The sequence below is a fragment of the Thermobia domestica genome, unplaced genomic scaffold (assembly GCF_964235325.1).
Source record: "Thermobia domestica unplaced genomic scaffold, izTheDome1.hap1.1 HAP1_SCAFFOLD_1280, whole genome shotgun sequence".
In the NCBI taxonomy this organism is placed as follows: Eukaryota; Metazoa; Arthropoda; class Insecta; order Zygentoma; family Lepismatidae; genus Thermobia; species Thermobia domestica.
This window is the reverse complement of record NW_027656990.1, coordinates 9,951-26,354: the sequence shown is the minus strand read 5'-3', so window position 1 is coordinate 26,354 and position 16,404 is coordinate 9,951. Positions and strand designations below refer to the sequence as shown.

Here is a 16,404-nt window from a genome sequence, read left to right as displayed (position 1 = left end):
GATCAAAATCAAACTTAAAATGACAGTTCACTTTCAACTGTTAAATAATATGATATGCAGGCTTCTGCTTTCCTAGTTACAGTCTATCCACTGTGGTATGCATATTAGTACAAATGTGAGAGTGCATATTTATTAAAGATTTGCTTCAAAAAGCGATGAAAGACATAGGCATTGCCGCGGGCGGTGATAACAAGATGCCGGAAAACGAACAAGCAGAAAGAATATGGGCTGAAGAAGTGTAAACGACGACGCGGCGGCCCGTAAAGGTGTTGCCGTCCTATTAAATGAATAATATCAAAAGAAAGAAAAAAAAAGTAAAAAATTTCGCGCTCGTAATCAAGACAGAAAGCAACTAAAGGAAATCTTTGTTTTACGTCCCACGTTATGCCGCTTAGGCTAAAAGAGGCGCTGATTATGAGAAATGATTGAAATGGTGGTGGAATGAAGAAAGTGGGAGGAAACGGGAGAACCCCGCGGTAACCCACCGCACATAGTTTTTGTCCACCATAAAGTTAACTTGGCGGGGGCTCAAGACAGAAAGACGGTTGGAAAAACAAATAAACGATGTTGCATCCCGTAAAAATGTTCGCGACCTATGAAATCAATATTTTTTCTTAAAGAAAAAAAAGAATTAAAAAGAGAAAAAAAGGTCAAAATTTCGCGCTCGCTTCGCTCGCGATCAGCAGAGAAAAGAGGACGTGACGCACCCCTAAAAGTGTTGGCGACCGATTGAATAAATATTGTGGGTAAAAAAAAAAAAAAAAAAAAAAAAAAAAGTCAAAAATTTCGCGCTCGCTTCGCTCGCGATCAGCACAGAAAGAAGGACGTGACGCGCCCCTAAAGGTGTTGGCAACCGATTCAATACATATTGTCGGTAAAAAAAAAAAAAAAAAAAAAAAAAAAAAAAAAAAAAACGCTCGCTTCGCTCGCGATCGACATGAAAAAGGCAACGACGTGACGCCCCGTAAAATTGTCGGCGACCTATTCAATCAATATATTCGGTTGAAAAACAAAGTCAAAAGTTTCCCAATCGCTTCCCTCCCGATCGACATAAAAAAAAAGGCAACCCCTTCACCTCTCCTTATGCATTCATCAGTAAACATACAACCATAGATCACAATACCACTCACATCACCTATCAGTTCTCCACGTCCATCAAGATCCAATCATCGCCCTGGCCCTTTATGATGATACACAACATTACATGTTATTGTGTGCATTGCCCCGCGTTACAATACATGACCAAAAAAAAGAGAAAAAGAGCTGCACTGCCTTCAGTGTAGACATGTTCGTATTCGTAGAAAATGATTTTAGGTACACGATAGTACAGTAATCTATCTTCACATGCTTCAGATGTGAACGATACCTACACATGAAGAGGGCTCCCGAGGTTTCCTTTTCCAATAGGATGGAGCTCCACCACACTTGCAGAATGACGAGAAGTTATGTTAATAAATATATCCCAGAGTGTTTCGTAACTCGCCCTTGGTCCTAATGATGAAGCGTTCTTCAGATGGCCCCGATGTCTCCACACATGATACTATGCGACTTCTTTTCACGAGGCTCTCAAAGATCACGTTTGTGTCCTAACATTCTCTGCAGATATGACACAGCTGCGATAGCGGATCACAGAAGCCTTTCCTCTCCTTACAAGAGACGTGTTCATTCGAGTATGTGAGTAATTCGACTATCGATTAAATATCTCCCGTGTCACGATAGTAGTCACTTTCAATTCTTCTAACGAAGGTAAGAAAAAATGCTATACAAACTTCCTTTCGGTATATAAAGGATTAGGGGCCCAGAGAATATTTTCTTTCAAGAGGATACATTCTTTTTCGAACACCCTGTATATAGATCCTCTAATTATAACTGCAAACAAAATGTTGATTTTGCAATTGCTTCCATGAGAGAATATTCTGTGCACTTTCTTTCTGAAGGGCCGGGCCTAAACGTTTTCCTTAATCATTAAATTTAGTAGTTATCTACAATTACATAGTTTTCCATTGTTCTCAAAATAAAGATTTTTCTCTATGAATTGTTGAATGTTGCTAGGGATATTGAAGTAATTCTTTTTAGTGTTTTTTTCTTTACAATAATGTACTGAACGCCTGCATTAAGGAAGTTCGTGTGTCCATCTTGCAAAATGTTTCGTCTTTTTTCATGCCCACTAAGGTAAATATTCATTTTGCTCTTTTCTCTGTATGCAAACCACATTTCTTAAAGGCAACATTTTCATACAAATGTAGTACTAAAAACTTCTAATTGGCAACATCTGGGCTGCGAAGAGGAAAAAGAAAGAAATCTCGTACGTATTCGCGCGCAATTCGGAATTAGCCAATGAAAAGCACAAAAGCGGCCACCATCTCTCTCTCTTTCTTATTAACGGTTTTGTACTTTCTGCAGTTCTATCAGTGCTGCTAACCTCTTACTATATCATTGAATATGTATGTTTAGATATATATATATATATATATATTTTTTTTTTTACAAAAAATCATACTACTACGGAATAATATTAAATGCCTTTAAACCCTCATTTCTGTTTGCACTTTCTGTTACACTACCTTCCCCGAACTTCTTTCAAGTTATTAAGTGCAGAACGGGGAGTTATACATATTTACTTGCGCTTTGACAATATCTGCACATTGTGTAATAATAGGAGACGTATAAAATAAAACTATATACTAATACGTATATATATATATATATATATATATATATATATATATATATATACAGTACACATTCCACTATCCGAGGCTTTCCTTTTCTTTTCTTGCTGACGATAAATTACGCTTTTAGAAATGTTGTCTGAAAACAATAAGAATATGTGCAAAAAATACAATCAGAGGTAGAGGTCTTTAACAGGAAATAAGCAAGGGAGTTGAAAAATTTTTTATGCATGTAAAAAATATAGACATGAACCAACTTGTGAAATAAAAAGACCAGAAAACTACTCTTTCTAAATTATGTGTAAACTTTTTACCGAAAACGAAAGTTGCACGAAAGACTTTTTGTCCGTTTTTTGGCCTCCGGTGCTTGGGGTCCCTGATTCAATCCCAGCTCGTGCCGTGTGAACTTTGTCGTGCATAAAGACCGTGCTCATGGGTTTTCTCGGGTTTCTCCCGTTTCCTCCCACTTTCTTCATTCAGTACTCATCATCACCGTCTCCTTTAGCGTAACCGGTATAAGTATGCGACGTAAATCTAAATATTTCATTTCATTTCCCTTTTCTGCTCATACTGCTGATTATGCGCGATTATGCCAACATCCAACTCCGCGGATAATCGTGCGATTACTGTATATACAACTAATACAGATACAACTAATTATATTATCAGTTACAGTATCGGTTTTTATTTACTAATTTGCCTCACTTTATTTGCATCCCTGCAGTAAATAATTCTTATCGATAATAGTTAAAATGTATATTACATTTTAGTGCTTCACGACTGAATGATCATCTGCCTTACGTTATCTCGCAGCTGAAGAGAATGCTACACTGAAAACTACCTTGCGTTATAAAGGGTAAGTGAAACATATCTTAAAAATATCTTTCATACATTTCATTGTGTACATTAAAGAATGTAAGTTTGCCTTTTTCCTGTAATCAATACTTAATAAAGGATTTATTTTTATTTATTTATATACAATTTCATACGTGGTTCGTGATAGTAAACTCGATAGGACACAGTGGCACTATGAACATCCGAATCACTCATCATTCGAACATTCAAATATTTATTCGAATATTAGTATATTCCAAGTAATGTTAACGACGTTAATATGCTTGCCTTTATAGTTAATAATGTCAATTCTTACTTAAAACATACTTCCTTAACAGGACATTGAAGAAAAGGTAGTTGCCAACGGCCATACCATGCTGAATATACCGGTTCTCGTCCGATCACCGAAGTCAAGCAGCATCGGGCCTGGTCAGTACTTGGATGGGTGACCGCCTGGGAACACCAGGTGCTGTTGGTATACTTTTTCTAATTTTGTTTTTCACAAAGACGAATATTCTCACATCGTTCACCACGATAATTTCGTAATCATGCATTACTTAAAACAATTAGCAACGCTTTCCACGCGCTGGTCTTTTTGAGTATTCACCGACAAACCTACGTAGCTACAATAACTCACTCGAAGCCATATGCATTCGCCAACGGCCATACCATGCTGAATATACCGGTTCTCGTCCGATCACCGAAGTCAAGCAGCATCGGGCCTGGTCAGTACTTGGATGGGTGACCGCCTGGGAACACCAGGTGCTGTTGGCATCTCTTTTTCAAATTTCATTATCCTTCAAGTACGAAAATACTAGAAACATTAATTTTATAGTACTTTCAAGAGATAATTTATCAACATTATTTCATAGCGATTAATCGATATTCTAAGCGTTATACCCACTATTTCTTACACTAACAGCCTGTTTATTTGCACGGCACATTAAAATAACCTGATTTCCGATCCGTGTGCACCTACTACTATACTTAACACGGAATGTATTACCACTTTTTAAAAGTAAATTATTATGACTAAGTGTAGATCTCCGGCGAGTAAATGCCTTTCGTATACAAGCACGACACATCTCCGCTATGTGCTTTACTTTTTTACTAACAGCATATAGAAATTGGATTTCAACGTGTTTCTACATAACAGAATGAAGCAAATTTCGTGATTTAACTCTTTCGAATAATGTGTTGGTCCTGACAAGGACCGTTTGAAATGAAAAATCTTGAAGAAGATTTTTACTTAGAGCTTGTGTACTTGGTAACAGCCTTCGTACCCTCACTTACAGCGTGCTTGGCAAGTTCACCAGGCAAAAGAAGGCGCACAGCTGTTTGGATTTCCCGGCTGGTGATAGTTGACCGCTTATTGTAATGGGCCAAACGAGAAGCTTCAGCAGCAATACGCTCGAAGATGTCATTAACAAAGCTGTTCATGATACTCATAGCTTTGCTAGATATGCCAGTGTCAGGATGCACTTGCTTCAAAACTTTGTAGATGTAAATGGCATAGCTCTCCTTCCTCCTCCTCTTCTTCTTCTTATCTCCCTTGGAGATATTCTTTTGGGCTTTACCAGCCTTCTTTGCAGCCTTTCCGCTAGTTTTTGGTGGCATGATGACTCACTCGTTCAGCAAAATTAGATGTGTCCGCCAAGTTTGCCAAGTTATAATTGACGGGTTGATTGAGTGGTTGAGTTCCGGGACTAGTGGAAGTCCCCTGCCTCGCATTTGAAGTAGATTTTGAAGTGAGTAGATGCACAACGTAGAACTGATAATGGCCGGAGACCGACGCCGGCTCATTGAAGTCTTGATTGAAGATCCAGAGTTTTGTTAAAGTGAAGGAAAAGCTGGGGAAGGAAGAGATTGGTTGATTTAAGGAGAGGGCTGCCTGTGATTGGCTGTTGGTGAAGGGCCAATGGAAGTTAGCCAGTACAGTGGCTCTGAAAAGGGTTTTGGTCCTGTATGTTAATTGCTATTCCATCAGTCTTGAAGTTCCTCAAGAATTTCACAAAAGATAATTAGCTTTGTGAAAACATCTGGAGCTGATTTAATATCACTAAATCTTTCCTGCACTGCTTGTAGAAGTTTTGGTAACTGGAGATCTTGAAATAATTGTAATAGGTCGTGCCAACTAACAGCTGATTCTTCAGTAGGCGGGGGTGATGTAGTTTGTGAATTCTTGGATGAAGAGCTTGCTTTCTCTGCATAGGAAGATTGTGGATGCTTCTTGGGTGTAGATTCAGGTGGGGTTCCCTTCTGAAGAGGGGGGAAGTCCTGAGGTTTCGGTACTTTATTTTGAGATGATCTTCTTGATAGAACACGATGAATTGTTGGACATCTTGGGTAATTGGCGGGGTGACCACCACCACAGTTCGGACACTTTACTGCTTCATCTTGAGTTTTTCTTGTACATTGATAAGTCATATGTTCACCAGCACACTTGACACAGCGTGGAGTTGCATAACAAGAAGATTGGGTATGCCCAAGCCTTTGGCATCTGTAGCACTGAATATAAGGTCTAGCTCGGAACGGTTCGATTTTTATTTTATAAAACTCCAAATATTGGAGTTCAAAAATACTATTCGAAGTTGGTGTCTTGACTAGAGTTACTAGGTAGAGGGGAAAGGGGGTTCCACCTCGACCTTTGAGTTGATGTACTGAAAGAGTGGGGTAACCACGGTTCTCCAGGTCTTGCTTGATATTTTCCACTGAGGCGTCAATGGGCAGTTGACGGATTACTACTTTGAGAACTTTTTCTTTCCTCACTAGATCTAACGCATATTGTAGCTTAAATTCCTTACAAAACTTGATTAGTGCCTGATAATCTTCTTGATTGTTGCATTGGAATTTCACTCTATCTGAATACACTGCACAATATGGGATTTCCTTACAGACGGAACTTGCACCATGGGTGAGTCTATATCCTTTGTCTTGAGGGTAGTCATAGATGGTGAGAGACTTGATAGTGCGCTGTGAATTGGAGTTATGGTTGGTCTTTGTTTTCTCACTTGTAGTATCCTGAGTAGAAATATCCATGTTTTCAGCACCTGAATCTTGGGGGGGGGGCTCAGGCGTTGTTAATGGAGAGTAACTATTATTAGTAGGAAGTGTGGTGGGTAACACTGGTCGTGGTTTCACAGTTCTTTTAGGCTTTTTAAAGAGACGATCCCCCGGAGGGGAATTTGTTGCAGTTGCTGGGAGTCCAGAATCTTCAGTATTCAAAGTCCGTAGAAAGGTAGTGAAGAGATTATAGTCAAATTCTTGATTCGTTAGTTGCTTCAATTGTAGAGACAGACCGAAAATGTCCGCCTGAGTCCGATGATAGTCTTTACGAAGTTCAACTGGGAGAACGTCTATATGAATTTCACAAGGGCCAGGGATTTGCCTGGGTTTACTGCAGTCCGGACATTCACTACACTGTGGATTCCCAGATGTAAGTTTGTATATAGTAAAGAGAAGCGATTTGTTTCTCTCTAATACATCTTGTTGTTGGTTTCGCAAGTCTTGAATAATCGCAGCTTGGCGCTCACGGAGTTCTTGTATAGGATCAGCTTGATTCGACATTGGAGAGCGAAGGAATACACGTCCGTCTCCGTCAAAACTCAGCTCATTTTCTATGATGTGTCCGCCGATTTATCGACTTCATTTAAATTACAGTACGTGTTTCAATTCGCGCCAACTGCCTTGCTTTTCATTTGATGCACTCGGGTGCACGCTTGAAGTAGTAACAAAACTGACTTGATTCATGGGAGGCCGCATAATAAGAGCTGAGATGGTCATAGAGACAGCCCTGTGACAATTGAAGCGAATTTTGGCGCGAAAACTTTATTTTTCCCGCGTTTTCTCTAAAACAAGGGGAAAACCGATTGAAGCAACGCAAAGGAAGAAAAAATAGTTCGGTTACACGCAAGTTGGACCAGAACTGCAAAAACCTTGTCAATTTCTGCGCTCAGCCGCGAATTATCATGGATCTCTCACAGTGTTTCAATCTGCCACCACAAGATCACCCACAAGTAAATGCCTATCTCCACGAGCAGAACATCTCCCCGGAGGACTGCCTTTTGCTTGCACAACAAATGGAAATAAGGACATTTGAAGATTTGAAACGCGCAGTAGAACTCGTCCAGGCTAATCAACCAGCCCCAACTACACTACCGAATTCAGGACTATTGCATCCTCACGATCATGATATGGATGAAGGTAATGAGGACACTCGCTCTTCACCTCTGCATCCCAAGAAACAACGACTTTCCTCCCCCAATCAAGAGGATTCCAACCACCACTTGACCAGTGAACTCACTGAAGGTTTCATCCCAGTAAAAGGGAAACATTCATTTACTCCTCGGAATAGCACTCGCACTTCATCTTCCGTGCCGACAAAGAACTCATTCACACCATTAAGCACGCTTTCTTCTGACGATCAAGAGTCCGCTTCTCGCAACAGCACCTCATCATCATCAACCACCAGCGCCAACTCTAGAACTACTCACAAGCCGAAGTTTATATATGTATATGGTGTGAAAGATAAATTTGCTTTCACCAACTCTCTCAAGAACGTGTGCAATATCAAGCCTAAAGCTTACCAAACCGGCGACCTTATTCAATTTACTTGCACCTCTTTAGAGGCATACGAGAAAATAGAAGATTTTTGCAATCGAAATGGCTATCAATATGCCACTGACCAGCCCAAGAAGGATCAGTTGCTCAAAGTCGTCATACGCAAACTACCGATTGACACGCCTGTGGAAGACATCAAACAAGACCTGAAAGACTTGGATTATCCAGTAGTAGCTGTTCATCAACTCAAAGGCAGAAACCAAGGATCAGAAGAGAAAGTTCCACTTCCTCTTTTTCTCGCTTCATTTCACAAAACCTCCGACTCTCACAAGATTTACACCGAGAAAGCTCTTCTGTGTTACAGAATTGCTGTGGAACCCTACAAACCAAGTGAGTTTCTTCAGTGCTACCGATGCCAGCGTCTTGGACATTCTCAGAGCACCTGCCACGCAAACCCCCGCTGCCTGAAATGTGGGAAAGACCACCTCACTAAAGACTGTTCTAAAAAATCCAGATCAACCCCAGCCTGCTGTGCCAACTGTGGAGCCGATCACCCTGCCAATTTCCGTGGATGCACAGTATTTGAATTAGAACGACAACGCAGAGCCAAACAAAAGCAGAACACGCCCGTAAAGCCTCCTTCATCGACTCCACCGCCATCAACGCAAAAAGAATACCCTTCTCTACCAACTCCAGCAGAACGCTTTTCATCCTTCTCCTCTTCCCGCTCCACAACAACTCCCTCGAACTCTCGTACCACCTCCGAGAATCCTTCAGACTCCAGTTTGGGCTCCTCCATCAAGGAAGTAATGCAACTTTTCAAGGACCTCAATATTTCCTCTCTTCTCCAGAAGCTCAAGGCAGGACTAGGGAAGGTCAAATCAGCCACAGATACTTTTGGCAAAATAACTGCACTTGTAGAAGTTATTGTCGACATAATCGATAATGGCACCGACTAAGTCATTTTCAAATCACATCAAAATTTGCTACTGGAACGCCAATGGAGTGTTCTCCCAACGACTCGAATTTCAGCAATTTCTTACGGAATATCACGTAGACATTGCACTTCTTCAGGAAACTTTTTTGAAACCTCCTGTTCACTGGAAAATAAGAAACTACACTGTTCTTCGCACCGACCGCCCAACTTGTAAAGGAGGTACGGCCATAGTGATCAAACGCACTCTCCCTTACGAAGTTCTTCCAGCACCAACCTTGGACTCTCTGGAAGTCACCATTATACGCTTGCTCTCTCCTACCGACCCACTCATAGTCGTCTCGGCCTACAAACAACCTCATCGCAAGATCGAACTTGAAGATCTCCGAAAACTTCGTCAACTTGGACCACGCATCCTCATCGGTGGCGACATAAATGCTAAACATGCTGCTTGGCATTCACATGTGAATAATACTACTGGCATAACCATCGAAGCACATCTACAAGACCTCGATCTTCACGCTTCTGCCCCCTTGGAACCTACCTACTTTCCTCGTGGCAATGGCTCTCCGGATGTATTGGACACCGTCTTGTACATGAATGTAACCCTTACTGACGATCCGGTCTCCATACCAGCTTTGGACTCAGATCACAACCCGGTGCTCCTCACCATTCAACAGAACTACACTACTCCTACTACTCACCTTCCATCCATCCGAACAACCGACTGGGACGCTTACTGCCTTCTACTTCACCGCCTCATCAATCTTCGCAGTCCTCTTCATACCCCAGCAGATATCGATGAAACAGTGGATCAACTGACTGCAGCCATCAACAGCGCCTATTCACTGTCGACTCACTCAGTGCTTACATCACCGCCTTCCTCTCTGGATGATCTTCGCACTAGACTTATGGCTTCTCTCAAACGCTGGGCACGAAAGAAATGGCAGCGCCTACGAATTCCGGCTTTCAAATCCCTATATAACACCATCACCTGGAAACTCAAACTCCGTCTACATCGCCTTCAAACAGAATACTGGAACATGAAACTCCGCTCTTTATCTACAGCCAATCATGAATTCTGGAGACTGGCTCGCACTCTATCCTCACCTGGCATCAAACACGCCCAAGCTTTGCATGGACCACAAGGCCTTGTCTTCACCTCTCCTGAAAAAGCAACCACCTTCGCGGTTCAACTAGAAAACCAATTTCAACCCAATTTTGACCAGATTGACGAGAACTTCATCCGGAGAGTGCACCGTTTCCTCAGAACCAGAGCTCCACCAGAGGACATCGAGCCACATCTACTCTCCACACCACAAGAAATCTCTCACATCATCCGCAAGCTGCCTTCGCACAAAGCTGCTGGACCTGATCACATCTCTCCACTTGCCCTCAAACGGGCTCCACGGAAACTTAGTGTCTTACTCACCAAGATATTTAATGCCATCTTACTAACTGGACATTATCCAACATCCTGGAAACAGGCTACAGTTTGCATGCTTCCGAAGGCGGGGAAAAATCATCTCTTTCCTCAAAATTACCGCCCAATCAGCTTGCTCAGCCACATGAGTAAAATCATTGAACGTCTCCTTTACCGCCGTCTCCTGCAATTCACAGAAGAGCACCAATTACTTCCACAGCACCAATTTGCTTTCCGCCCCTCCTTCGGAACCACGGCTCAACTCACGCGAATAACAGAGAAGATCATACAAAGCCTCAACGACAAGGAACTAGTCGTAGCCGTCTTTCTGGACGTTGCTCGGGCTTTTGATCGCGTCTGGCATGAAGGGCTCCTCTACAAACTGCATCATTTTGGCATACCATCGCCCCTCATAGCAATCATCCAGTCCTTTCTTCACCATCGAACTTTTCAAGTTCATTATGAATCCACGTTCTCAGCAATTCTGCCCATCGAAGCTGGAGTACCGCAAGGATCCTGCCTGTCACCGTTACTATATAACCTTTATACTGCAGATTTTCCTACGACAACTAACACATACGCTGCAACCTTCGCTGACGATGCTGCCATCTTTGCCTCCAGCAGAAACATCAAATATGCTCAGCTCTGGGCCCAACGTCATCTTCATCGCATCGAAGACTGGACCACTCGGTGGCGTATAGGTCTCAATCCAGAAAAAACAGCTGTGATAGTCTTTTCCAAGAAACGGTCAGAAACTCCAGTTCGTCTCACCTTTCACCGCCAACGCCTTCATCAAGTTACTTCCACCAAGTACCTTGGCCTCTACCTGGATAGGAAACTAACCTTTAGACATCATCTTCTATACCTCGCCAAACGTGCTCGGCAACGACTAGGCCAACTTTCTTGTTTACTCCGCTCCCCACAGCTCACATTGGACACGAAGAAACACGTCTACTCAGCAATGATTCGCTCTCTGATGTTATACGCATGTCCTGTATGGCATCATGCCGCACGATCATACAAAGCCAAATTACAAATTGTACAAAACTTCGCCGCAAGACAAATCACTGGTCATTCCCGGGACACCAGAATTGAACAATTGCACGAGGACCTGGACATTCCATACTTGGATGAAATCATCAATCAACATCGTCAAAACTTCTGGCATTCTCTGCAGCATTCACCTCATGACATTCTCCGCAACATCGGAACTATTCCAGCTAATCGTCAAATTTATGCCAGACCTCAGCCACCATAACACCTTCTCTTGGGACTTCCTAATTCACCGAACCTCAAGACCATGAGCTTTGCTACTAGTCACCACTCCAGACTCTTCTTCTCTATCGTCAGCATCACTTCGTCACACCAGCACTCGACCATCCGACCAGCACAGTAGCTTCGCAGGACTACCAAAACTTACAACAACCACAGCCCAACTACCCGAAGAAATCAGCGACAGTTGCTGATTCGTCTCAAATTCATGGAAACACAATACATATGCTCTCTTCATCACATATACGAGGCATGGGCTGGGTAGCCCGGAACTCAAAACCGATCAATTCGTCACGACAAAACTGCGAAACTGCGAAACTGCGAAACTGGAGGCCGCAATTTTTCCTCTCATCTTATTACGAAAGAATATTGAACAATGTCTGGTCGCGGCAAAGGTGGAAAAGTCAAGGGAAAGAGCAAGTCCCGCTCCAGCAGGGCTGGCCTTCAATTCCCAGTAGGCAGAATCCATCGTCTTTTGCGAAAGGGTAACTATGCCGAACGAGTTGGTGCTGGCGCTCCCGTGTATTTGGCTGCAGTCATGGAATACCTGGCAGCTGAAGTTCTTGAGTTGGCAGGCAACGCTGCTCGTGACAACAAGAAGACTAGGATTATTCCACGTCATCTGCAGTTAGCTATCCGTAACGACGAGGAATTAAACAAGTTGTTGTCTGGAGTTACAATCGCTCAGGGTGGTGTTTTGCCCAACATTCAAGCTGTACTTCTGCCCAAGAAAACTGAGAAGAAGGCATAAATGTAAGACCTATATCTCATACAAATCGGCCCTTATGAGGGCCACAAACCCCTTTATAGAGGAGATTTACGATTGAAATGAATTGTTTTCGATATACAGACTCATCAAAAGTGTCTGAGATAGTTGCTTAGTTTCATTCGAAATTCTCGCTGCTATTCGATTAATTAGTATATGTGTAGTCGTCGATCGTAATTGAAGCCCATAGGAAGTCACACTAACTTTAGAATACTCCAAACAGCGATGTGCTTAGTTCCCACTACATTATTAATTATAAGATCATTACCTTTTGTATTGTCGCTAGCTACATTTTTTTGATATTTGCGTACATCGGGCTCATATTACCCAGAGGACAGGACAGTCGAGCCCAGATTCTCAGCAATGGAAGAAAACCTCATACCACATATTCTCATGTACTTCATGCTAGACAAAGGAATTTCCAACATTCTTAAAGCACTCATGTTTCTCTCTTGCGTTGGCTTGGCTGAAATTACTCTGTTCAATATGTTCTCGACATTTATTATTGTTCATTACTATGCCCCAATGACATCATGAACAGAGCGGATCAGAAAACTTTCCTAAATTTCTTTTGCAACATAGTAATGACATTAAATGCACACTTAAGTACGATTTATTCTTTGCAAGGTCGATATTCATATTTGTGTGATATGTGTTATATGTATATGGTTTGTAATACGCAACTACTCTTATTCTCTGATCTCAGAACTCATTTGCTACTGTGCCCAACGAGCGAGCCTAGGTTTCTTGTAACTACTGCCTTTCTTTAGTAAATAATGTGAAGTATACAATGCATTAACCTACATCTCATATTTGTATTACTCTTTATTTTAGTAACCCGCTACGAAGTGTCATTAATTTACATGTAAATCACAATAGACACTACCGCAAAAGAAAGAAATCGAACCCAAGACCACGTAAACAAGATAAAGGACAAGATTCAGGTTTCTAACGCATTATTCGCCCCTCACAGCACAGTATAGAAGTTGTATAAGCCTCTATACGTACATCCTACTGTCAGAACAGAAATTCCGACTTGCGTTTCGCATCTCTCATGCTCGCTACTTCCAACAAATCGCCAATTTCCAACCAGAACCCCTTCTCCAGCATTAATACTGCTACATGATATGAATACGTATACATGAACGTACATAATGTAAAAAAAAACGTATGATTTTCTCAAATTAATCTCTCTACGTCTGTAATTTAGTGTGCATCAAAAGGCTTTAATGTAGTTACACGAATTCTTATAATCTAACAGAAAATCGCACAAAGTAAATCTTTCCCTTTATATAAATTTGTTGGCTCTGAAAAGAGCCGTTTATGCCAATTTTATATCCAAAATAGGAGGAACCCCAACTTAACCTCCGAAACCGTACAGGGTTCTTCCTTGCCTCTTCAAGGCATACACAACATCCATAGCTGTCACTGTCTTCCTCTTGGCGTGTTCTGTGTATGTAACAGCATCTCTGATTACGTTCTCCAGGAATACTTTCAATACTCCTCGGGTCTCTTCATAAATGAGACCAGAGATACGCTTCACACCACCACGGCGAGCAAGACGCCTAATAGCGGGTTTGGTGATACCCTGGATGTTGTCACGAAGAACTTTACGGTGGCGCTTGGCACCTCCTTTGCCAAGACCCTTGCCTCCTTTTCCACGTCCTGTCATTTCGATATGTTACTGCTTCGCTCACCACACACGAGAAATACAAGCCCAAGCAGCCCAAGACTCGTGGTTTTGTTCCTTCGATCATGCAGGGAAAGCACGGAGGAAAAACACAAAACGTGTCTAAGCCAATGAGAACTGTCCTTTTCGACTGACTTTATCCAATGAGAAATAGCTTGATTTAACGGTTTTGCTCTTTATATAACTTGACTTCATTCAGCGCGCAATTATTTGAAACAAGTCGTGACAGTTGCAATGGCACGTACCAAGCAGACAGCTAGGAAATCTACTGGAGGCAAAGCTCCTCGAAAGCAGCTTGCCACCAAAGCTGCAAGAAAGAGTGCTCCAGCTACCGGTGGAGTGAAAAAGCCCCATCGTTACAGGCCTGGTACTGTGGCTCTCCGAGAAATTCGTCGTTACCAGAAGAGCACTGAATTGCTCATCCGCAAGCTGCCCTTCCAACGACTCGTCCGAGAAATTGCACAAGATTTCAAGACAGATCTTCGCTTCCAAAGCTCAGCTGTCATGGCTTTACAGGAGGCAAGTGAAGCTTACCTTGTAGGGCTTTTCGAAGACACCAACTTGTGTGCTATTCACGCAAAGAGAGTCACAATCATGCCTAAGGACATTCAGCTTGCTCGCCGCATCCGTGGGGAACGTGCTTAAGTTTGAAGTTCTGGCACTGAGTTCAAAAACGGTCCTTTTTAGGACCAATACACTACTTAGAGATGCTGTTATCCTAACAAGGATCTTGTCCATACTTGTTATCTTTTTTTTTTAAATTCTCACGCCGTATGTTGCATAGTTAATACATCTACCTTCGTTTTCCTGTCGTTTCGTATATCATCCTATCTTTCAAGTATATTCTTTAGTTTTCCCCTATGTTTACCGATTGATTATCTTCGTTTTATGTGGTCAAGGGTTCGATTTTGCCATATGTTGCATAACTTAACTTCGATTCAACCACTGTTTGCCCTTCTCAACGTTATTAATCTGATAGAACTCGCAGGCGAAATATGTACTTCTTCCAAGGTAGCAAAAGTAATATTATTTTGTCAGAGGTCGCTGCTGTTGAATGCAAACGTTAAACTAAACTTTCTTTAAGTGTCTGTTTGTACTTAACATCAGTTCAATTGTACACCTACATTTCTGCTGGTGTTACTATTTTTCTTTATAGCAATATTACGAATTATAAGACGGTATCCGTGGTTATTAGCGTGTTCCCTTTTCCTAACACTTTCTCATTACACCAGTATTTCCATCATTCATTAGGCGTAATCACCCGTCTCCTTTATCATAAAAATCATAATAGTACGACGTTAAATTGAAACATAGTCTACTTCACTTTCACGAGTTGTAATAAGTTCGAACATTTCTTTCACCCCAGCCTTGAAAAGAGTTGATTTTAGTTTAGTGTCCCTTTCAGCAGCAAGGCTGTTTCAAACGTGGACCTACTTATTAACGTGCAATGCGAAACATTTGAGCTCCCACCGAGAATCGAACCCAGTCAGCCTGCAAAAGTTTTTCTAACAAATGCATTAAGTGCGTTTTCTGTACTGTTTCGCTACTTGAAGATAGGAACAAGGAAAAAGTAAGTGATCACAAATTGACATTACGTAATGTGTTCCCCATTTTTTTTCGAGTACACCATTCTTGACACCCGTGAAAGCTTTCTTTCCCCACCCTCAATTCCCCTCTGTTATAAAGCACTTACATCAAGAAGTGCTTCGGTTAAAAAGAAAACTCAAAGTCCCTTGCGTGTATACTATACATTGCTATGAATGAACATGTGATAATGATAGGAAAAGCACAATTTTACTCTTCTCAAAGTATTTGATGGCTCTAAAAAGAGCCGTTTTAAAATGTCAGATGATTTACTGACACATTTACTTCTTCTTTGGTGCAGCCTTCTTAGCACTTTTCGGTTTTGCTGTAGCCTTCTTTGGCTTCGGGGCCTTTGGCTTCTTGGGAGTTTTTGCCTTCTTCACTTTAGATGGTGATTTCTTAGGTTTGGGAGCAGCAGCCTTTTTCTTTTCACCAGTCTTCTTGGGACGTTTAGCTGCTGGCTTTTTCGCAGGCTTCTTCTCCTTTGATGCTGATCGTTTCGCCTTGGTTGAAGATCCACCTTCAGGCTTCTCCTTCAGCGATGAAGCACTAAGCTTAAACGATCCAGATGCACCTTTTCCCTTGGTCTGAACCAAAGACCCAGAAGCAACTGCACTTCTCAAGTATTTCTTGATAAATGGAGCAAGCTTCTCGGCATCCACTTTGTAG

At 41.9% G+C, this 16,404-nt stretch overlaps 2 non-coding genes across 2 annotated transcripts; both read left to right on the top strand.

The window, feature by feature from the left end:
* The first annotated feature begins 3,865 nt into the window (after positions 1-3,865).
* On the top strand, positions 3,866-3,984 carry LOC145677727 (5S ribosomal RNA). The gene has a single exon (XR_014129966.1). It is a non-coding gene; the product is annotated as a 5S ribosomal RNA (ribosomal RNA).
* Positions 3,985-4,161: 177 nt separating this feature from the next.
* LOC145677723 (5S ribosomal RNA) lies at positions 4,162-4,280 on the top strand. Its single transcript, XR_014129963.1, has one exon. It is a non-coding gene; the product is annotated as a 5S ribosomal RNA (ribosomal RNA).
* Positions 4,281-16,404: the final 12,124 nt, after the last annotated feature.